This window comes from Oryctolagus cuniculus, chromosome 9 (assembly GCF_051225735.1).
Source record: "Oryctolagus cuniculus isolate XC-2025 breed Fujian yellow rabbit chromosome 9, ASM5122573v1, whole genome shotgun sequence".
Taxonomy (NCBI): domain Eukaryota; kingdom Metazoa; phylum Chordata; class Mammalia; order Lagomorpha; family Leporidae; genus Oryctolagus; species Oryctolagus cuniculus.
Window position 1 is genome coordinate 129,348,257 of NC_142875.1, and position 23,938 is coordinate 129,372,194.

Here is a 23,938-nt window from a genome sequence, read left to right on the forward strand (position 1 = left end):
AGCTGGCCCCAGGGTGGATTCAAGTTTCCTTTGTTGCATCCAATTCTTGGAGCACTATTTGTTACTTCTTAGGAGTGCACATATACTTGTATGTGAGCGTGGCCTGTTTCTGAGTTTATATTACTCATCGGTCCACTTGCCTTTTTTGTGTATTTATTGTAAGTCTTGTTATGTAGTCTTTATGTGCTTTTACCACCACTCTTCTTCCTCAACAGTGCCTTTGCTATTTTAGATTCTTTGCATTTCCAATATGATTTAGAATCTACTTGTTGAAGTCTAGCAACAACTTGTTGGCATTGTGATTGGTATATAGACACTATAAATCAATCTGGAAAGAGCAAGGTGGAACATTTTAATCTCTGAACATGATTATCTTTGACTTGTTTTGGTCTTATTTATAGCCATCATATTATCATATTTTATATAGAATCCTTCATCTATTTAAAGATTTATTCTAATAATTGGTATTTTGATACTGTTTTAAATGCCATTATTATTCATAGTCCATATTGGCAGTATTTTGCAGCTGGCATGTATAAAGGGAATTTGCTTATTAATACTATTTTTGGATTGTCTTCAATACTATTTCAATACTATTTTGGATTGTTTCAGCCATAACATGTGCAAATAAGCTTTAGAACATCATATTTCTTTTCATTGCCTTTTTAATTTGAAACTTGGTATAATTTTATTGTGGTGATTGGGGTACTTTGCCATTGCTTTTTTTAAATAATTGGTAAGCTGAAATAATGTAGACATTATTTAACTTGTCTAAATCTTGGCAGTTTGCTGCATTATTTTAGATTGTGGTGCCAATAGGACCTCTGTATATTCTGCTCTTTCAGAAAGCCATCTGTGACTTTGTGAGCTTTCTTCGGTGTTAAGATTCAATCTTTTCAGGGGGCCAGTGTGGTGGTGTAGTGGGTTAAGCTGCTGTCTACAAAACTGGCCTCCCATATAGATGACAGTTCGAGTCCCAGCTGCTCTAATGCTGATCTAGCTCCCTGCTAATGTTCCTGCCAAGGCCGCAAAGGTTGGCCCAAGTGCTTCAGCCCCTGCACCCATGTGAGAGACTTGGAAAAAGCTCCTGGCTTTGGCCTGGCCCAGCCCAGGCTGTCTAGGGAGTGAATCAGCAGATGGATGACATCTCTCTTTGTTTCTCCCTCTCTGTAATTTTGCCTTTCAAATAAATAAAAATGAATCTAAATAAAGAAAAATCATTTCAATTACATTCAATATATTGAAATTTGGACTATGAGCCAGCTGTTGACGGTTTGCTGATTTTTGAAATATTAATGATACAGAATTTCTTGATGCAGTGATTTTCTTTTTCTTTTTTTAAAGATTTATTTACTTGAAAATCAGAGTTAGAGGTCTTTCAATCTGCTGGTTCGCTCCCCAAATGGCTGCAAAGGCCAGGACTGGGACAGGCTGAAGCCAGGAGATTCATCTGGGTCTTTTACGTGGGTGCAGGGGCCCAAGCACTTGGGCCATCTGCTGCTGCTTTCTCAGGTGCATTAGTAGGGAGCTGGATCGGAAGGGCGTGTCCGGGGCTCAAACTGGTGCCCATTTGGGAAGTCAGCGTATCAGGCTGTGACTTAACCCGCTAAGTGCTTTGTTACAATGCCAGCCCTGATTCAGTGGTTTCTAAATGGAGCTGCCATTAGAACAGATTGGGATGATTATATAAAATAACAGCATTGGGTCTCTTCCCAGTCCACAACCATCAGGATCTTTGGGGAGAGGCCCAGGCATTGTTGGAAGCACTTTCCTGATTTTCTTGTGCATCAAGTGTTGAGTGAATGCTGTTTAACTCCTAAATTCTGTTTTCTGGTGGTGCCTTAGGTATTTCAGGAGCTGCATGAACCCTTACAAGCCTTTATGATTGCAGTTAATATGCTTAAGCGGGATCAATAATTGATAAGTTAGATTTCAAAAAGGAGTGAGCCAACCAGTGAATAAAGGAGGCTACTGGAAAGGAGAATGTGTCTTCTTTGTAGAAGGATGCAGGAATCAAGATGGAGTACATGGCGCTGGCGCCGTGTCTCACTAGGCTAAACCTCCGCCTGCGGCGCCAGCACCCTGGGTTCTAGTCCCGGTCAGGGCGCCGGATTCTGTCCTGGTTGCTCCTCTTCCAGGCCAGCTCTCTGCTGTGGCCCAGGAGTGCAGTGGAGGATGGCACAAGTGCATGGGCCCTGCACCCCATGGGAGACCAGGAGGAAGCACCTGGCTCCTGGCTTTGGATCAGTGCAGTGTGCCAGCTGTAGCGGCCACTTGGGGGGTGAACCAACGAAAGGAAGACCTTTCTGTCTGTCTCCCTCTCACTGTCTAACTCTGCCTGTCAAAAAAAAAAAAAAAAAGATGCAGTACATGGCTATACTAACAGTAACAACTCTTGTGATGCTGGGCGTAGTGGCACAGTGGGTCAAGCCTCTGCTTGGGATGCCCATATCCCTTTTGGAGTGCTGGGGTTTGAGTTCTGCTTCTACTCCAGTATTGCTTCCTGTTAATAAGTACGCTGGGAGGCAGCAGATCGTCAGCTTAAGTATCTGGGTTCCTGCCACCCACATGGGAGACCTGGATAGAGTTCCAGGCTTCTGGCTTCAGCCTGGCCTAAATCTGGCTATTGTAGGTGTTTTCAGAGTGAACCAGTAGATGGAAGATCTCTGTCTCTCTGCCTTTCAAATGAAAAAATTACTGTGAAATATTTGTTTCAAGAGATTTTTTTCCCACAGTGCAACCCATATAATTTTTGTCCCTCCAGGTCTGGTCTATAAACAGATCAAAGTGTTCCATCTCACTCCTTAAGTATTAGTAACACTTGTTTTATCTCCACTTAGTAAGAAGAGGAAAATGTTTTGAGTTATCATTCTCTGTACCCAGCTCTCCCAGCTGGCACAAGGGTTGAAGTATTAAGGCATTCATGAGCTTCAGTGGATACTTCTTGTTGTTTCTTCTGCTTTAGGGAGATTTGCTGTAAGGTAATTAAGCTCAAACTGTTAGAAGCTGCAAAGATTCTTTTCAGCTCTGGCTTTTGATCAAACAACAGTATGAAGATTAGATTCACCTTAATCAGGATAATCGAGAGTCAATTATACTCAGCAGTGTTGAACAAATACACTAAACTTTGTTAGCTTGTGAACTGACAAGTCTGCCGAAGTGGGTGCCTCGTGCAGTCCATAGAAGTCCCTTCTTGGTGGGTGTTTCTGGTGCCCCCAGAGGATGACTGTGGTGAGACGCCTCTGAGTGCCTGGTTTGGCCTGCAAAGATCTCTAAGCCTTCCCCGGGATGCGAATCTTCAGGCCCAGTACTGCCGTGGCTAACTGGAGACTGCATTTTGGAGCTGCTTTCATTCATTTTAGTGTTTATCCTGGAGAGGTCTTCTGGTTGCTTCCTCTTCTCTCTCTCTTTTTTTTTTTTTGACAGAGTGGACACAGAGAGAGACAGAAAGGTCTTCCTTTACCGTTGGTTCACCCCCCCCCAATGGCCGCTGCTTCTGTGGCCGGCACATCACGCTGATCCGATGGCAGGAGCCAGGTGCTTCTCCTGGTCTCCCATGGGGTGCAAGGCCCAAGGACCTGGGCCATCCTCCACTGCACTCCCGGGCCACAGCATAGAGCTGGACCGGAAGAGGAGCAACAGGGACAGAATCTGGTGCCCCTACCAGGACTAGAACCCGGGGTGCTGGCTCCACAGGTGGAGGATTAGCCTAGTGAGCCACAGTGCCGGCCCAGGTTGCTTCTTAGTTGCAGATGGACTGCTTTGCCTGCTATGCTGTGTGTTGTACCCCACCCACATATCTCCAAAGACCACTACAAATTTTACTCTTAGACATTTATGGCTGACCAGTTGGAAGTAGAAGATCAGAGTTGTATATAGCTTATCACAGCGCTTAAAAATCTTCCTGAAAATGTCTTCATGGACAGCTCACTTTGCCCGAAGTTTCCTATTCGGGGCAATCGCTACAGATCTCTCCCTCTGCCTCTTTGTTCAGTCTCCTCATCATTTTAATGTGTTTGTCTTCCTTTCCTCATTGTCTGCAGGCTTTTGCTCCACACACCTGACAGGTGTCTCTTCCCATCCCATAACCCACTGACAACCACAGTTCAAACCCTCAAATCTCAGGGAATTCTGTTGTCTATAACTTTACCTTTTTTGCTTAACAAAAACCTGTACTAGTCCACCAAGACGAACATGGTTGATAATTTTTGCTTCCCAGTGTTTCTTCCTATTCAGTCCAATATCCCCATCTCTTCTTTTCCTTGTGTGGTTACAATGAGATTTTTCTCACTTTCTCTTGAAGACATTACCAAGCTCCATCTGCTTTGCCAACCCATTTCTTCTGCAGTATCTGGGACTTAACACATTTATGCTGGAATTTAATTTCCTCCTCCCGTCGGGGTTCTACTCCTACAATGAGAGGTAGATCTTCAAGATGTAGCTTGCCTCTCCTCAATGTCTTCTGTCACAACCAGAGCCAGTGCAAGACAATCTTCACCCCGCTGGGCACTGTAAAAGGGATGTCCGTGATATCCGGATCCCAAAGCTGCGGTGCAATCCTGGAAACTGATGGGAGTTGTGTACCAGGCTGGGTCCTGAGTCATTTGGGGCAGGGAAGATGCCAGTCACCTTAGGTGGGATTGGTGGGCTGGCTTATCGCTGACCACTGGGACCTTTGCGTTCAGGGGTTCAGCCTCAGTGTGAAAGGGCACAGCAGTGGGGCGCAGTCGCTGCTCCTTCTCCCAGCATGACTGTCGTTTTTAGCCTTCATTTGCTTCACCAACAGAGAGCATTAGGGACCCTGCTGAGGCTCAGTAAATGCCTCTCTGTTAAGTCACTTTTGCAAACTGGGTCCAAGTGCTGCAGATTTTGCAAATTATACTCCAGCACCCCTAGTGCTCGCATCTGAACCTGTGGTGAAGGAACCCAAACTGCCCTCCTGCCTGGAATGCAGTGTTTCCAAGGAAGTGAGGCCATCTGCCCTGACATGGGTCCTCGTGACTGCGAGCGGCGAGCCACGAGCATCACTTGTCCTGACGAGAAGGCTTCACACTGCCAAGTGGCTGTCTGTTGAACAGAGAAGCTTTACACCATTATGTGCTTTAAGGAAACGTAGCCGTTGGCAGTACTGGGTCTGTCTTCCTCTTGGGCTGCGGTGGGTGGACACAGGCTGGAGTTGTCTTGTTTATATGGGTGTCTGCTTTCTGGCAAGCAGCAGTCCGTGTCACCCTGGTTCTTGGACGTCCGAGCTGCCCCAGTCATTTCTGAAAACCACTTGGCCCCTGCGGGCTGTTGAGCCTCCCAGCCATTTTCTTCTGCCTTTTTGGCAGTATTTTCCTCTCTCGAGGGTCCATCCCTCTGGGGCACTTTAAACATCACTCTAAGTCTTTTTCTTCCATCCCTGATAGGACTCCTCAGGGTATGTGTGCATTTTCTTGTAGAAAAGAGGCCACGTTGGTAGGTTCCAATGTGCTTAGCTGCAAGGTCTGCATCAGAAACAACCCCCAGGACACCTTTGCGTCCCCCCGACTCCGTCCCTTGCTGTCCGTGCTCTCTGTGGTTGTTGTCATGGACTTATTAATCAGGCCACACTGAGTGCTGACCTTGCGTCTTGCTTGTTCTGCCACAGAGCGGTGAGCAACACCAGACAGTTTTATAGGTCTGAAGCTGCAGAAATGGGATTTGAGGGTTTGAAGTGTGGCTGCCAGGGGTTATAGGCTGGGAAGGGACACCTGTCAGGCGTGTGGAGCAAAAGTCTGCAGCTTTTTATATAGTTTTATAGTTCTGAAGTTTATAGTTCTGAAGCGGACGAGGGTGGGGAAAGAGGGAGAAAGTCAACAGATTCAAAACCACGGATGGTAAGGAGCTGGAACAGAGAGCTCATGGGTTATGCCGAGCTTTGAGATGTAACTAACCTAGGAGGAATGGGAAGCCCTGAGGTTTTAGGCAGCGGTGAGCATGTGTGCGACAGTGCCCACGTGCATGCGTGACACAGTAAGATCTGTATTAAAGAGATCATCCCTGACGCCAGGCAGAGAACGGATCTTGGGAGAGCTGAGCTGATGGAAGCAGACTCCTTAGACAGCTTTTGTTGTTATCTAGCTTTGGATGACATGGCCACTGCCTGAGGGTGGCAGTCACCCATGGGGAGGGGGAAAAGACAAAGAGGTTTAGGAAGAAAGTCAACAGGCTGTTACCTGGGAGACGTGTTGATGGAGTCAACACAGGTGGCTGCCAGGCTTCTGGGGGTAGAAATTGGACAGTGCTGCTGTCGTTGCCCTTGGGAGCCATGCGCAGTAACTGCTTTGGTTTCAGAGATGCTGATTTGAAGATGTGCTTACGTTTTCCTCGTGGAGCTGACAGTAGGCTATGAGCAGGGCCTGCTGCAGAATGAAATGAAAGTGTGGTGCCCCTGTGTGAATATTGTTAACAGTTTCATTATGGTCACAGCACAGCAAGAAAACACAGGATGGACCTTCTGATCATGGAACCCCATGTGACTGCTCAGATTGCACACCCTTGAAAGTGTTAGGGATCTGATTATGAATTTGGAGCTCAGAGGAGATGTCTGGACTAAAAGTATGCGTTTGGGAGGCATCACAAAACAAACAATACCTGAAGAAATTGTCTAGAGAGATTTTTAATGCATGAAAAGAAAAGAAGGCTCCCAAGAACTCCACAATGGCATAGCTGCAAAAGAGGTCCTTAGGAACTCTTAGAAAATGAAAAGTCAGGGTAGACATTTAGTTCATGGTTAAAACATCAATTATGATGCTCATGTCCCACATTGGAATACCTGGGTTCCATTCCCGATTCTGGCTCCTGCTAGTGTAGACCCTGAAAGGCTGTGGTCATGGCTAAAGTGATTGGGTCCCTGCCTCTCAGGTGGGGTATCTTGGTTGTATTCCTGGCTACTAGCTTCAGCTCTGGTCCAGTTCTAGCTATTGCTGGCATTTGGTGAGTCACCAGCAGATGGGAGAACTTTCTGTCTCTCTGCCTCTGAAATAAATATATTAAGAAAAGTGGAAGAGAATTTTAAAAGCACTTCAGTCTGGGGAACTCATGTAATATAATGTGGTACAAACCTGATTTTCTAATGAATACCTCCAGTTTAAACTGCGCAACTTGCCCCAAATGTGAATTCTCTGTCAGTGAATATGCCACAGTGTAGACCCCCTAGAAGAGGCACCATGGCTTCAGACTTGGCCAGGCTTACTCTTGTCATCATGTCCTACAGGCTTGAAGTTCACAGCTTCAAAGAATGTGGCTGATGGCTTCTCTGTTTTCTCATCAATCAAACCACTGATCACTATTTGTCACCCCTAGAGGTTTGGATTCACTACTAAGGTACGAGACCAGACAGCTCTTTATCTGTGCTGCAACTCATTTGTTATTTGTTGTCTGTTATCTTACAATCCTGATCCAGACTTCCATTTGAACTTCTACATTAAAATCATCGCCATGTCTGTAGCTTGAAGCATGATTCTATCAGTGCTGTGTCTGACTTTCTGATCAGGAACTGTTGACTGGGATCTTGTCTTTGATTTCCTTGGATACTTATTAACTCATTTAAGCAAAAGATGCTGTGGCAGCCGGGAGATTTCAACTTTGTTTAAGGCTTCCTGGAATAAGTGTTGTCAGATAAGAAGGGAGCAACCAGGGGTAAGAAGATGTGGGCTAAATGTGTTGGAGAGAAAACTCAGCACAGTGAAAGGCATGGGTAGAGGGCATGACAATGTTCGTACAGCTGCTCAGGACACTTGGAAAGAGAGGCAGATGAGGCTGGCAGAGTTGACAGGAGCTAGACTGTTAACAGCCTAGTGAATGTGTTCAGGAGCAATGGGGAGTCATTGAAAGTTCGCAGAAGAGACCTGATGTATAGATAAATTTGCATTTCTAAGAGCTAAATTTTATTATGCTCATACTTTGTACATATTATAAAACTTCATACTGTGTTTGTAAAATGTCAGTTTTTCCAGAGTTTAGAGCTTTAGAAAGCACGTAAGAAGGTATTGGTTCAGAGCGTGAGCTCCTGTGAAGGGATTGGAATGGAGGAACCGTGGAGAACAGTTACAATGATCTTCTAGTCATTTCTCTTACATCGGCCTTCCTCAGTAGTTACATTTTTTTTTTTTTTGACAGGCAGAGTGGACAGTGAGAGAGAGAGACAGAGAGAAAGGTCTTCCTTTGCCGTTGGTTCACCCTCCAATGGCCGCCGTGGCCGGCGCACCGTGCTGATCCGATGGCAGGAGCCAGGTGCTTCTCCTGGTCTCCCATGGGGTACAGGGCCCAAGCACTTGGGCCATCCTCCACTGCACTCCCTGGACACAGCAGAGAGCTGGCCTGAAAGAGGGGCAACCGGGACAGAATCCGGTGCCCCGACCGGGACTAGAACCCGGTGTGCCGGCGCCGCAAGGCGGAGGATTAGCCTAGTGAGCCGCGATGCCGGCAGTAGTTACATTTTAAAACTGGTATTTTTTTTTGGTCAAGGCAGTGTTTAAAAACATTTTTTTTTTCTTTTGCTATGAAACTTCATCAGGCAGGGGAATTTGGCAAGAGTTATTCTGTATGTGTCCAAGAGGTCTTCAGACTGGAGATGGACAGAGGTCCAGAATGCAGAGAATTCTTCACTCCTTTATTTGACATCCAAAGCCCCAAGGGATGAACAGTCAATGCCACTGATAAGCTTCAGCTCGTTTGATGAGCTCTCTTATATCAGAAACAGCTTAAGTAAGATGCGGTAAATTCTTTGGCACCATATCCTAAGGATGAACTTTGTATTTCAAAGCAGTAACCAACAAAAGCAGTAATGCTAGTAATCCCATTTTGAAACATGTGTATTATCCAAACTTTGTACTCTTTTTAAAACTATAAACTTTGCTTAACTAATTGTTCACATAAGAAACCTTTCCCATCTATCAAGCCCAGATCAATAGCTGAGAACATTTTCAGTATAGTTTTCTGTCTTTATACCCTTTATGTACTCCTTAGAACAATTTCTTTCAGATCATCTTGTGTCCTATCCCTTATACTTGTTGTCCTTGCTATTTCCAGTTCCTCTTGTTATAAGTATTAAGACATAATTTTATTATATTTAATTGATTTAATCAGATTCTCCATTTTTTGGAGGACAAAGACATGTATAGACCATTTTACTTAAAATGCGTTGGCTTGTTATGCTGTGTCTCAAACCAGGTGAATTGGGTCTTTCTAATGGAAAGCTTTTGAAAGGCTAGCAACTGGAATCACAAGACTTGAAGCTTCAAAAAGGAAATGGTTGCATTTTGTTTCCGGTGCTGTGGTGTGTCAGCACACATCTCCGCTGGCTACGTGTGTTCTCTGTACCTGTCTGCCCTGAGGCCCATGTGCCTCCAACTCATCGGCTTCTCTCGGTGTGTCTTAACTTGCTGGACAGTTTCATTCTCACTTTTGGTTTCAGCTCAACGAGATTCCATCCCTGCTGCAGAAGGTGCAGGAGTCTTCACTGCTCCACTTAGCCCTTCCAAGACCCCTGTGGATACTTGGAACTGTGGATAGTACCAGACCCTACAATTCAATGCCTTTCCATCTTAACTAGGCACTTACTGTGCAGGATGGCCATAACTTTGGTGGTTTGAGGTATGGCAGTAAGACAAGCATGAATTTGTTTTTCTTTATTCCTAATTTCCTAGATAGAAGATTTTTTTTTCTTACCTAAATCTACTTCGGTGAAATCTTTGACCTTTTCACCTAAAAGGAGTGCTTTTGGCTACTTCTGGGTGTATCTGAATTGTTAGCATCACTACTCCTGCTTCTTGGGGCATTTTTCTGTAAAGTAGTGTAAACACAGCACAGCACAATACTCGCACAGTCAGTCTGATGACAGGGATGGCTACGGTGTGGCTAAAGGACAAGTAGTCCATACAGCTTGAATGCATTGGACAAGGGGAAGCCTCATGTCTTGGGTGAGTCACTGCATCACCTTATTGAGAACAATGTGCAAATTTAAACTTAGGAAGTTAGCTGACTGGAACCACAGAAAACAGAACCATGGATAAAGGGAGACTAATGTATTTGGGTAGGGGTAATACAAGAAAGCTTTAAAAAGTAATCAGATGAATTGCTTGGGGTTAACAACATTCTGTGTGTGTTCAGAAGGCAACTCTGGCCTTTCCTGTGCAGAGAGCACACGGTATTGTGGGAACTTTAGAACTCACATCCACAGGACCATGACGGTCAATCCATGGAAAAGCTTCAACTAGAGTAGTTGTTTTCCTTTTTTTAAGGATTTATTTATTATTTATTTGAAAGGCAGAGTTAAAGAGAGAGAGGTAGAGGAGGAGGAGGAGAAAGAGAGAGAGGGAGAGAGGGGGAGAGAAATTGATCTTCAATCTGCTAGTTGACTCTCCAAGTGGCCACAATGGACGGAGCTGGAGCCAGAAGCCTCCTATAGATCTCCCACGTGCATGGCAGGGGCCCAAGCACTTGGGTCATCTTCTACTGCTTTCTCAGATGCATTAGCAGGGAGCTGGATTGGAAGTAGAGCAGCTAGGACTTGAACTGGTACCCATATGGATGCCGGCGTCACAGGCTGTGACTTTACCTGCTATGCCACAGTGATGGCACTAGAGAATATTTATTTTCTTATTACTCTAGTCTCTAGAATATCTGTCTTTCAGTGAAGAGACATCTGTCTTTCTGTTACTTACCTGTAATAAATAATAATGATTAATATGATAAACCAAGCTAAATAAAATCCACTAATCAAACTTCAACTAATAACATGTCAAGAGAGGATTATTCATAGGTTTAAAAAAGCTCTATTAAACCTGATTATCAGAAAAGGGAACAATTTAATACTGGAATGACTTTCTTCATCTTATCAAAATTTTTAGAAATCTTAATTTAAAATTTTAAATGAGGTAAGGGAATTAGAGTTTCACCTTAGAATAAAAGTAAAGGATTTCAGAATTAACAGTATTTGCTTTTGCTTTTATTTGGTGGATTCGGATGCCCATATCTGTGGAAGATTTCTATCTTTATCTTCCTGGACAGCTCTGCTGAGTGTCTATGGAATATATGCTGAACAAATTGGACAAACAGAAGAAATTCATTGAGAAGAATTAAAGGCAATGAGCAAGTCGGCCTAGTTGAGTGGGTAAGAGGTTAGAGAATGGGACTCTAATCTTATTTATTTACTTTTGTCTCTGTCTTGAATAAATAATAATTACAGTAACTCCAAAGCTCAGTGGTTTACAGTAAATACTTAGTTCTCATTTGACCAAAGCCGTGCTCTGGCCAATGGCACAGCGAATGTGGTCTGCTGGAGCTCTTTCACTGGGGCAGAGTTCCTTGCATTACATGGTCTCATTATTCTACAAGCCTTGCTTCTGGTCCTTGTGGACAGGAGAGAGAAAGAATGGAAGAGAAATGCCAGTCGGTAAACCGTCTTGTCCTGTAGGGGACACTTCTGCTTTGGTCTCTTCTCCAGATCACACAGTCTCACTGATCTGATTGTTTTCTGCCAGACAGGTGGCAGTAACCTCTCTGATGTTCTTTGGCTGCATCCTTCCCTGAGACCACTCGTATCTGTTGGTTTACTTCCCCAGTGCCTGCAGTGGTCAGGACTGGACTGAACTGAAATCGGAAGCAAGGTATACAGCCAGGTCTCCCACATGGATGAGTAGAGCCAAACTGCTTGAGCTGTTACCTGTCCCCTCCCCACCGGTTTCCTCACTCCCAACGCCTCCTCACCCCCGGGATCCACTAGCAGGAAGCTGAGTCAGGAGCCATAGCAGGGCATCAAACCCAGGACTCTGATGTGGGATGTGGCATCTTACTTGCTAGACTAGATGTCTGCTCTAGGTCAGTACAAATGAACACATGTCAGGTCTTACTAAATTGTGTACTTTGCACATGGTTTATTGTTATTAAGCCAGGGCCTTCAAGTGTTGACAACTACTTGCTTCTAGACCCTGCCTGTAAGAGAAACAAAGCCCCCTAAGCTTTTTGGATTGAGTGACTCAATGCGAAGAAGAGACCCAGGGCATGGTCTTCGCATCCCATGTGCTATGTAGTCTCCCATGACTGTAGTGAAATTTACAGAAGACACAAAGTGAAATGCTGGGAAGAGGAGTAAACAAAATACCATGGGCTGAGAAATGTATCTAAGGCCAGCATTGAGTGTGGCCACTATGTATGCTAATTATAATCAGTGCTAAGGAGCCTAGTAGGATTTTTGGAGGAATTACAAAAGGGCTAGGTAACAGAAAGGAAGGGGCAGGAGGGAGGTGGTAGCAAGCTATGGGAGGGCAAGGTAGGGAACTCTCCCAGTTTGCAAATAGTCTCCCCTGCGACAGCACTCCAAAGCCTAAGCCACCTCTGTGGCCAGCTGAGGTTGGAGGCATAGAGGTAATCTTTCCTTAGATCAAGGTGAAGCAGATGGAGGGGTCTGGATAGAAAGCTCGTTTTGCACCTGCTGTTGACCTAACTGATGTAGATGTCCTTGTAAGATGCCGGTTTCCTTCACAGGGCTATTCCTGTGCTTGCACTTTGTCTGATTTCTGAGTGGTCGTCTTGAAACATGGCAGGGAGGTTTATTTTGCAGGAGAATATTTCATTCTCCCTTGAGGGCATGGTCTCCAGCATTCATTCAGGTGTGGTCATAGCAGGGAGATGAGGGGGAACTCCTAGAGGGTAGAGCCCTATGGTCACAAAGAACAGTGGACAGTGGACACAGTGTCCTCTCAGGAGTCAGACTTGCTGTCAGTGAGTGGCTTCTCTCTCTCATTCCTGCCCTTTACACAGGGCACCCAGGGCTGCTGTCCTGTCCCTGCACTGCCATTGCATACTGCGACAGTGTCTAAAGGCAAGTGACCTGCGCTTTAGTTTATGGGGAACAGCAGGGAGCACCATATCCGATCTCATGGACAGAACTGGGTTCTCATGTCTTCTCTGCTGCCCGAGTGATGCTTTTCCCAGTAGAACAGACAGTGGGTAAGCAGTGTGCCAGCGTCCACGTGGCTGGAGAGGGACACTGGGTATTGGTGTCTGCTGGCCAGGATTTTGGGCCGTCCACCCAAGGAGGGGTGTTTTCTGTAAGAGGACACACAGTGGCAGGGTCTGTTAACTATACCCGTTGATGCCTGTGTGTTGCACCTGCATTCTCCTGCCTCTCTGGCAGTTAGGTTCCTACATAATGGAAGGAGCTCTCATCTCTGAATTTTGTTTGTGGGAGGGCTTACCAGCATTCTGGGCACTTGACATGAGTGAAAAATTAATCAGGGCATTATTAAGCCACTGGAATTTGGGGCTGTTTCTTGCAGTGACTAGAGTTAAATCTCTGACCCACACGAACGCTGTAGTAGTTGGGTAAAGGCCCTGGTCCCATGCTGCAAGCTTGCCACATTGTCTCCATTCAGCCGCTTGGAAGCTAATGGCTTTGAAACTATAAACTCATCACCTTTTTCAGATTTGCCACTGTACTGTTTTTCTTTTTAAAAGGAAAAAAGATGACAGACACTCATTTAAGCTACCTTTTGCTTGGAAAATACAAAGGAATTAAGTGTTATCTGTTTTTAAAAAGATTTTATTTATTTGAAAGGCACAATTATAGAGAGACCGTCCATCCACTGGTTCACTGCCCAAATGCAGCCATGGCTGGAGTTGGGCATGTCTGAAGCCAGGAGCCAAAAGCCTCCTTGGGGTTTCCCACTTGGGTATATGGACCCAAGGGCCTGGGCCATCTTCCACTGCTTTCCCAGGCACACTAGCAGGGAGCTGGATTAGAAGTGGAGCAGCTGGGGCCTGAACCAGCTCCTACATGGGATGCCAGTGCTGCAGGGAATAGCATTTACCCACTGTGCCACAGCGCTGGCCCCAAATGCCATTATCTTTAAGTTAGAAGGTATGCCATGAAGTCCGACAAGATTCATGTGTGAGCTGAGGAACATAGCCCCTTGAACAGATTTGAGACAGTAGTGAAGGAAAGCATATAGTTTGTTTGTTTTTTTTTTTTTTTTTTTTTGGACAGGCAGAGTGTACAGTGAGAGAGAGAGAGAGACAGATAGAAAGGTCTTCCTTTTTCCGTTGGTTCATCCCCCAATGGCCGCTGTGGCTGGCGCACTGCACCGATCCGAAGCCAGGAGCCAGGTGCTTCTCCTGGTCTCCCATGCGGGTGCAGGGACCAAGGACTTGGGCCATCCTCCACTGCACTCCCGGGCCACAGCAGAGAGCTGGACTGGAAGAGGAGAAACTGGGACAGAATCCAGTGCCCCAACCGGGACTAGAACCCAGAGTGCTAGCGCCACAGGTGGGGGATTAGCCTATTAAGCCGCGGCGCCGGCCAACATACAGTGTTTGAAAATAGACTCTAGAGTTAATCTTTGTCCATTCAGTAACTGTGAGGGCTAGTCAAGTTTATTATCACTTGTTTGTACCTTGAAGGGTAGTTAGGAAGATTGAATGTTTAATGTTATGTAACAGAAAATTTAGCCGACCTTTGTCCCTGATTCCTGGAAGAGAATCTCTAAACCCTTGCCAATTCCCGAGTGGTGAATGTCTCTTTATTCATAATGGACTTCTTGGACCACACTTGATTTTCAGAATAGATTTATTTATTTATTTGATAGGCAGAATGGCAGAGAGAGAGGGAGAGACATACGTAGAGACCTTCCATCGTTTGTTTATTCCCCAGATGCCATCCACAGATGAGCCTGGGCCAGGCCAAAGCCAGGAGCCAGGAATCTCTCTTGTGGGTGGCAGGGGTCCAAGGACTTGGGCTGTCGTCCATTGCCTCCCAGGCACACTAGCAAGAAGCTGAGTTGGAAGTGCAGCATAGCTGGGACTCAAACCAAGCACTCTGATATGTGGTATGACCTCCCAAGTGGTGTCTTAGCTCAGAGTATTACTGCACCTGCCCCACACCTGACTTTATGTTGGCCAGGTGACACATGGAGGACCAGTGGATGGTTTTGAGTGGGGGCTGGTCATCTTGAAGACAACCATGTGATGAGTGGGCTGTGGCTTTGAGTCTTGACCTTGAGACTCCTGCGGAGGGGAGGCTGCTAAACTCCTTCATTATGGCTGTGAATCCCATCGGTGAGGCTGATTTAATGAAACCCCACTAAAAACTAAATACCAGAAGCTTGGAAGAGCCTTCCTGACTGGAATTGATGTGCTCATGTGCTGGGAGGGTGAGGCATCCTGACAACTTGGAATCTTCATGATTAGGATCCTTCAAAACCTTGCCCTGGGTCTTTCTTTTGACTGGCCCCGATTTGTATCCTTTATGAGAAAACTACTTTTTTTTTTTTTTTTTTTTGCTTTTAAACGTTGATTTGTTTATTTGAAAGGGAGAGTTACACAGAGGCAGAGAGAGTGAGAGAGAGAGAGGGGTCTTCCATCTGCTGGCTCATTCCCCAAATGGCTGCAATAGCTGGAACTGGGCCTATCAGAAGCCAGGAGCTTTTTCCAGGTCTCCCACGTTGGTGCAGGGGCCCAAGGACTTGGGCCATTTTTGATTGCTTTCCCAGGCCATAGCAGAGAGCTGGATTGAACGTGAAACAGCCAGGACTCGAATGGGTGACCATATGGGATGCCGGTACTGCAGGCAGAGGCTTGACCTGCTACACCACAGTGCTGACCCCAAAATGTGTACACTTAAGGATAGAGAGAACCTAAAATGTGTCCAGTGGGTCAGAAATCAGTGGGCCTGGAAGCCCTGAACTTGTGATTGGTGGCTTAAGCAAGGATGCCTTGTGGAGGACTGTGACCTAACTCACAGGTGGTTAGTGTCAGAATTGCATTGTGGGTAATATATGTAAAGCTTTTAGCATAGCGGCTGGCCCAGAGTGACTTATGGGGAAAATTACCTAATGTATCATCGAGCTATAAGACACTGTTCATACAGGAGCACTGACAGTTTAAAAAGCACAACTTAGGTAAACACAAAATTACTGTATTTTGATGGCTGTAGGAGCTGTGTAAATTGCACTGTCTGAAGCAATTCTGACTTTAGTATGAAAATCGCATTAGTGTCAGAGAATAAACCCGAGTCTTTTAAGATGAAAACGTCATATAAAATCTGCTTTTATTTTTATGTATTTCCAATAGGCTAATTCAATAGAACCTGTATCTGAGTAGTAGGAGCATTTTGGAGATTTTACGTGTCACATATCTATTTTCTCTCATGCATCCAGAAAAGGACCCTGGAAATCATATCTGAACTCCGCGACTTTGAATCCTTTTTTTTTTTTTTTTAAAGATTTATTTATTTGAAAATCGGAGTTACACAGAGAGAGGAGAGGCAGAGAGAGAGAGAGAGAGAGAGAGAGAGCGAGCTTCCATCCACTGGTTCACTCCCCAGTTGGCTGCAATGGCTGGATCTGCGCCAATATGAAGCTAGCAGCCAGGAACTTCTTTTGGGTCTCCCATGCAGGTGCAGGGCCCAAGGACTTGGGCCATCTTCTACTGCTTTCACAAGCCATAGCAGAGTTGGATCAGAAGTGGAGCAGCTGGGTCTTGAACCGGTACCCATACAAGATACCGGCACTTCAGGCCAGGGCGTTAACTTGCTGTGCCACAGCACTGGCCCCTTGATTCCTTTGTTACACAGTCCTTGGGACTGGCTAACCAACCCATGATGGGCCAATCAGGATTTGACTTCTCAGACTTCGGAATTTGATTTGGAAAGTTCTAGTGGACCTTGTGATCTGCAAAGGTAGCAGCTGAGGACCATGTGCAGCCTGGGTCCTTGAAAGTCAGGTCAGAAGAGAGAGAAGGGTGGAAGGAGGCAGTGAGCACGCCAAGGCCAATAGAAAACAGGTGTCCAGGATTGCTGGTGTCTTACTGGTCCCATCTCTTGTGAGACCAGGCTTTGTCTCTTGTGCTTGGCTTTTGTGAGCTACTCTTGTCCAATGCATTTCCCTTGTTTGCTTATGCTTGTTTGAAGTAGATTTTTTCACTTGCAACTAATGCTTGTCATCTTTACTGAAAATTCCTTGAGAAAGCTCTTCAAAGGATGAAATGAAACAAAAGGTACAAACTACTTTTAGCATGGCTGCTATTGTTGGTGTGGGGAACAAGGGGTCAGGATGGAGGGAGACAAAAACAGAAGGTAAGGTGCGCCAAGGCCTAGATTTAATAGAAGCACTGTAATGGGTTCTCTTAGAAAGATGAATTCAATGCCTTCAATTGAAATACAATTATATTAGTCTCCTTTGAATGTGGATCAAAGAAAGGTAGGGATGTAGAAAAATAAGGTTAAGCAAGTAATTGACAATTCTTCTGTCTTGTTCATGACAAAACTGGGTTAAGCAAAAACTGTGGTGCGTCAGTGCCATTATAAAATATAATAAAAGTGTTGGCGGTGGATAGACAACACGACAGGACCCTCTCTCAGGGTTTTCAGAAGAAAAAGGATTCCTCTTCTCAGGGGGAGGGTCCTTGGGCTGAAAGGACCGTGTGGACAATGGAGCCGAGAATCCAGTCTGAGAAGTCTCAATTATGTGCAGGCTGCAGGGAAAGGGTCAGATGTTACTTCGTTTGATGAAAAGAGGTCCTAACGAAACACACAAGTAGCAGTCACAGCCAGAGGAACTGTGCTCCTAGGTAGTTGGCCTGTCCAAGGAAGGCAGGAGAGGCACAGCTATTATTTCTATCTTCGTGGGATGGGAAGACCACTTTGGACAGTGAGGCTGAACAAAGGAAGACTTGACTGTGCCTTCTTTTCCTTCTATTCCTCCTTCCACGCTGTGTTCTTTTTCTGTTCCAATTTCACCTTCCTCAGCTTTTTCTAAAACAAGTGAAAAAACAATGATGAGCGTCCATTCATAAGAAGCTGCATTACAGAGTGGCAAATTTCAAGAAGGGCATTTCTTTCTCGTGTGGAGATCAAGTAAGGGTACCAGAAATTTTAAGCTTAGGCTCTGTAAATCAAATAACGACAGAGTCGTCTTTTAAAAATATTTTGTCTACCTTGTTTCTTTGTATTACCAAGTCTTAGAATGAAATAAGTAAGAACAATGGTTAGCTATCATTTTCAAAGGAAAGAATTCTAGGGACAAGTTTGTTTTAGGAATATTTCTTTACCATAGCAAATTGGCCTTCAGTCATCCATCATATTGGAGAAATGCAATCCTTTAAGAAATGTAAGATAATGGAAAATCTCTCAACACCATTGCTTTTGCAAGATGATGTTGCATTTTACCGGGATCAAGTTGAATTCAGTAACCTGTACACTTAGCGTGCTTTGAACAGTGAAATCCCACTGTAAATGCTCCGCGTGGAGGGTCAGGGTTGTCACACAGACCGCAGGCTTCGAATTCTCCCTGCCCCTCTCTGCCAGTGGTAGACACGAAGCGGATTGTCTCCATGTGTTTGTGGTCACACAGCCTCTTTGGTTTGGGGATAAAGGAATCATTTTGGTTTCCAACCCTCTTGTTGAGCTCTAAGGAAGTTGGAGAAGAAAATGCATTAGAAGAATTTTGATGTATTCCACAAAAGTTAGTCTTTTGGAAGTGAAATACAATGAAAAATAGCTACACATGACCTTGCTGTTTTGTACTTCTAAGATCATATAATACTGAATTTTGTTGTCTTTACTCATTGTTCTTAATTTCATATACTTTTCTGTTGTTTACTTCATTACATTAACACAAGAGACTGAAACTGAACATGGAGTAAATAAAAATGAAGTGTATATTTATCATTATATTATACTATATGTTTTATTAGTTGACATTTAAATGATATCTCAAATATTTCAGAAGTTTGAGGCTGTTGTGTTGTTTGCCTCGGCACTGTTTGTCTTGCAGAGAACACAGCAGTTTCATATTGTAATGACTGAAGATTGGAAGAAGTGCATTGGAGGGGATGGGAACAGCTTTTCCTCTTGCAGATTACCCAGCGGAATCATGGAAGTCAAGTTGTAGTAAATGCTGCTACAGATCTTTGACTAAAGACACTAACGGAGATAGAGTCACTTGCTTATGTTTGTTTAACTAATAGGAATTGGGGTTGGGATCCAAGCCCAGATCTGTTTGATTCCAAGGTCGATGTTCTTGACCCTGTGCTACAGGATCTTACGTTTTAATTTCCATCTATTCCTTTACAGCATTTTGCAGGAAGGGAGGTGGGAACCGGGAGTTCATGTCAAGAGCAAAGTGCTGGCAGTACAGACAAGGCGTCCCTTCTCATCATCAGTGAGATGAGTGATTGGGCACCTTGGTTCTCAGGTTCTGTGTGAGGACAGCAGCTTCTCCTGGGTCACGTGCTGCACAGACTCTCTGTTGCTTTTCTGGTGGGGTGACAGCTGTTCCCCAAGCTTTCTGGTGGGTCCTTCCTTGATCATGAACTGTGACGGTTGTTTCACTGTCCTCCTTTCACTTGCGCTCTATTGAGAGACCTGGACAGGAGTGAATCAGTGTTGAAGTGGGTAACTTGACCTTCAGAAATCAGCAGAAGTTGACAGAATTAGCATTTTAACTTTCTTACCTATGCATTTTTTTCCGTGTTAAAGGGCTGCCAATTCCTTGTCACAAAATCTGTATTTCATTGCTTAGCCAGTCTAGTGTCTCAAGTCTTTATCTCAGTCTAGATTCGATAAAGAATGGTGTGAAGGTAACAAATAAGAAAATCTCTGTCTTATGGAAAGACACACAGCATTTAAACCCAGAATAATGAGAGGCTTCAATTGTTGAAGTAATTCATAAAGGTTAAAGGTTTTCCATGAATGCTATTAAAATTGAAAAGCTGTTTTTATAATGATTAGTATCTGAAGCCCCCGCTTAGAAATATTCACTATTTTGATACTTTTTCTTACTGTGAAATATGGATTTGAGAAGTTTGTTACTGCAGGTACATAAATACTCTTTTGTAGAAATAAATATGAGTTTTTTGGGGGGCATAGTTTGTGGAGAAATAACAACTTAATATTTTAAATATGATAAGCTCAGAAACTGCGTCTAAACCTCTTACCTGCAAATTTAAGGGCAGCATCTCATTCTAGCGCTGAGATCGTATTGTCAATAGCTGATGAAAATGTTTTCTGCTTGTGCTGTATCTTCAGAATTTTTATTTTTTAAAATATTTATTTATTTATTTGAAAGTAAGAGTTCACACAGAGAGAAGGAGAGGCAGAGAGAGGGAGAGAGAGAGAGGTCTTCCATCTGCTGGTTCACTCCCCCATTGACCTCAATGGCTGGAGCTATGCCGATCTGAAGCTAGGAGCCAGGAGCCCCCTCCTAGTCTCCCATGCTGCTATGGGGGCCCAAGCACTTGGGCCATTTGTACTGCTTTCCCAGGCCATAGCAGAGAGCTGGATCTGAAGTCGAGCACCTGGGACTTGAACTGGCAGCCATATGGAATGCCAACACTGCAGGCGGCAGTTTAAAGGTTTAACTCACTATGCTACAGCACCAGCCCCATGTTTTTATTTTTAAAAGATTGATTTATTTGAAAGGCAGAGTTACCAGGGTGTGGGGAGATAGATAAATAGATAGATAGATAGATAGATAGATATGGATATATTGAGAGATCTTTGATTTGCTGCGTCACTCACTAAATGGTCACAATGGCCAGGCTGAAGCTAGGAGTCTGGCTTCCATCTGGTCTCCCACATGGGTGGCAGGGGCCCAGACACTTGGATCATCTGCTGCTGCTTTGCCAGGAGCTGGACAGGATGTAGAGCAGCTAGGAACTGGATGCCGCTGTCGCAAGTGGTGGCTTAACTCTCTGTTAAGCTGGCCTCTATAGTCAGCATTTTCATCTGAAGCACATGAATACATTTCTGCTGGGCTCAAGCTAATTCCTTGTAGACGGGTTTTCTTCCTGGAATTCTTTACCATTTTTCTTATATAAATCGGTCACAGTATGCATGATCTGATATTATCATATTTTTTATTCTGAATTTCTGTGGACCGGGTATAGAACTAATTAAATTTACTATAATTGTGTTTAAATAGGGATTGCAGATCATAAGTAAAGCAGAACAACTTTAAACGGTGTTTGTTAACACAATTCAAAAATGTATGGCTGTTGTCCATTTTCTATTGAAATAATTTGCCACAAACCCTAGTGGCTTAAATAACTCAAATGTATTGTCTTGGGATTTTTCAGCTTAGAAGTCCAACACATCTCACTGGGCTCAAATCAAGGTGTGAGGTGGGTGGTGTCCTTTCAGGAAGTGCCAGAGAGACCTCTTTCCTTGACTTCTGAACTTTCAGGGGCTGTTCATGTTTCTTGGTTCATTCCCTGCCCCTCCTGTCCCATCTTCAGAGTCATCGATCTTGAATCTCTCTGGTCATTTTACTGAAGTCACATTATCCTCTCTGCATAGCTGGGAGAGGTCTTCGATTCCTAAAGACCCACATTATCCTGACTGATGTCCCCATTGCAAGGTCCTTTACCACATCAGCAGAGTCTCTTTGCCAGGTGAGGTAACACGTTCACAAGTTCAAAGGGTGAGGACATGAACATCTATCACAGAGCTCTTGTGGGCACCAAAATTCATGTCCATCCCACATGCAAATCAGATTTCACTCTGTCAATCCATTAGAGCATCAGTCTAACATCTAATCTCATAATCTCAGTATTATCTACATCATCTAAACTCAGGGTGGAGGAGGCTTTTGGTATAATGCTTCACAGGACGCGGTTCTTCTGCAGCTATGGACCTTTGCACTCAAGAAACAAGTTGCCCGCTCCCAGAATACCACGCTGGGAAAGCCGCACATCTTTTTAAATTTTTTCTTTCATCTTCTCCCCAATGGTTTTCCACGTTTTTGTCCTCATCTCACTTCAGATGCATTTCTATTTTTTTTAACAGGCAGAGTGTACAGTGAGAGAGAGAGAGAGAGACAGAGAGAAAGGTCTTCCTTTTCCATTGGTTCACCCTCCACTGCCGCCGCAGTTGGCACACTGCACTGATCCGATGGCAGGAGCCAGGAGCCAGGTGCTTCTCCTGGTCTCCCATGGGGTGCAGGGCCCAAGCACTTGGGCCATCCTCCACTGCACTCCTGGGCCACAGCAGAGAGCTGGCCTAGAAGAGGAGCAACCGGGACAGAATCCGGCGCCCTGACTGGGACTAGAACCTGGGGTGCCGGCGCCGCAGGCAGAGGATTAGTCTATTGAGCCGTGGCGCCAGCCCCTGGTTTTTTTTTTTTTTTTTTTTTTTTGACATGTTTTTCTAAGAGCAGCAAACTGCCCTCTCCCCAGACTTAACCAATCCTTTGATAGTAGCTCACCCTTTTCTGTAACTGTTTATTAGTTTGGTCTGTTCTAGAAAACCATGTAAATGAAGTTATACAGCATGTATTCTCTTTGCTTTGCATTTTGGTCAACATAACGTTTTAGATTTACTTTTGTAGTTTGGTGTCAATAGTTAATTTCTTTTTATGGTCAATATTATGTTACATGAACGTGTCACAATTTATGTGTTCTTTTGAACATGTAGGTTTTCAGAGTTAGGATGAAACAATTTTTTATGATCATCCTTTTATTATGTCAGTTTGGGAATATTTTTATTTCAGTTGGGTAAAATCAAAATAAAATTGTTTTAATATAACATGGATAAATATTTAGCTTTTAGGAAATTGCTTATATCATTTTACACTCTTGAGATGGTATGATGTGGGAATACTTGCTGCTTGGTACGTTAATTAACACTTGGGATGGTCATCTGAATATAGTTGCATCTTGTTGGGGTTTTAGGTTACTTTGTGTTGATGACTAATGACATTGAGAGCTTTTTATTTTACTTTTATTTATTTCCCTTCATCTCCTCACCTGCTTTTAAGAATTCTCATGTCATTGCTTTTCATAAATCTGGTTGTAATTTTCCTTGTGTACATCTTACCTGGGGTACCCTATGCTTTTTGGTTCTGTGGATTGATAGTTTTTCAACAGTTCAGGACAACTTTTATCTGTGATTTCTTTTTCTTTTGGTAAAGATTTATTTATTTATTTGAAAGGAAGACACACACACACACACAGGGAGAGAGAGAGAGAGAAAGAAACAGACATACCTTCCATCCACTGGTTCACTCCCCAGTTGGCTGCAATAGCCAAGGCTGGGCCAGTCCACAGCGAGGAGCCAGAAGCTTTTTCCGGTTTGCCTCATGGGTGCAGGAACCCAGGGACTTGGTCTTCTGTGGGATGCAGTTGTCCCAAGTGGTAGCTTAATTTATTGCACCCACAAATAATGGCCATGTATGTGTGTGTGTGTATATATATACATATAAAATATAATTTATTTATTTATTTGAAAGGTAGAGATACAAAGAGAGGAGAGACAGAGAAAAAAAATCTTTGATCTGTTGGCTTACTCCTCAAATAGCAGCAAGGGCTGGGGCTGGGCCAAGCCAAAGCCAGGAGCCAGGAGCTTCTTCCCTGTCTCCCACATGGGTGCAGGTGCCCAAGCATTTGAGCCATCTTCCACCACTTTCCCAGGCACATTAGCAGGGATCTGGATCAGAAGTGGAGCAGCCAGGACTGGAACAAGATAAGTGAAACTGAGCTTGTTTTAGCTCTTGGGAGAGAGAATTCAGGAAAAGGAATAGTTAGTGAAATCTTGCAGATCATGATATAAAGGCTGTAACCACTTGTTCTTGAACTGCACTTAAGGCATAAATATATTTAAGGCGTACAGGGAAGAGTTGCATGATGTACAAAGTTGAAGTCCTCCAAAATTTGCTACATAGTGGTGCATTGTGGGTGTTTGAGAGCTTCTCTGCTTAGGAGATGAACAAACAGCAGGGCTCCTTCCCTGCAAGTTGATTTAGATGTGAGATTAGCAGGAAGTTAAACAAACTGCCGGGTTCCTTTCAGGCTTATGATTCTAACAGTATTAAGGAGACTTGTCTTCTGCTTCCTGACAGCTGCTTTCCTAGGTTCTATGAAATTGCTTTCCTTTTTAGTTTTTTTTTCCCAGAAGGAAGATGTTTTTCTGATGTTCTCTATT

The 23,938-nt window shown here is 44.2% G+C and overlaps 1 protein-coding gene across 43 annotated transcripts in view; it reads left to right on the forward strand.

The window, feature by feature from the left end:
• Positions 1-23,938, forward strand: part of LOC103348950 (uncharacterized) — a 395,863-nt gene that overhangs the window by 109,982 nt on the left and 261,943 nt on the right. For 12 of the 43 annotated variants that reach the window (XR_016213112.1, XR_016213135.1, XR_016213123.1 and 9 more), the window contains exon 2: positions 7,238-7,347. The exons of 10 other annotated variants lie outside the window; for them this stretch is intronic. The gene's annotated coding sequence lies outside the window, so the exon portion shown is untranslated. Of the gene's footprint in view, positions 1-7,237; positions 7,348-9,195; positions 9,393-9,439; positions 9,619-11,008; positions 11,138-23,938 lie in introns of all 43 variants that reach the window. 21 more of the 43 variants (XR_016213106.1, XR_016213103.1, XR_016213122.1 and 18 more) reach the window with 10 other exon arrangements.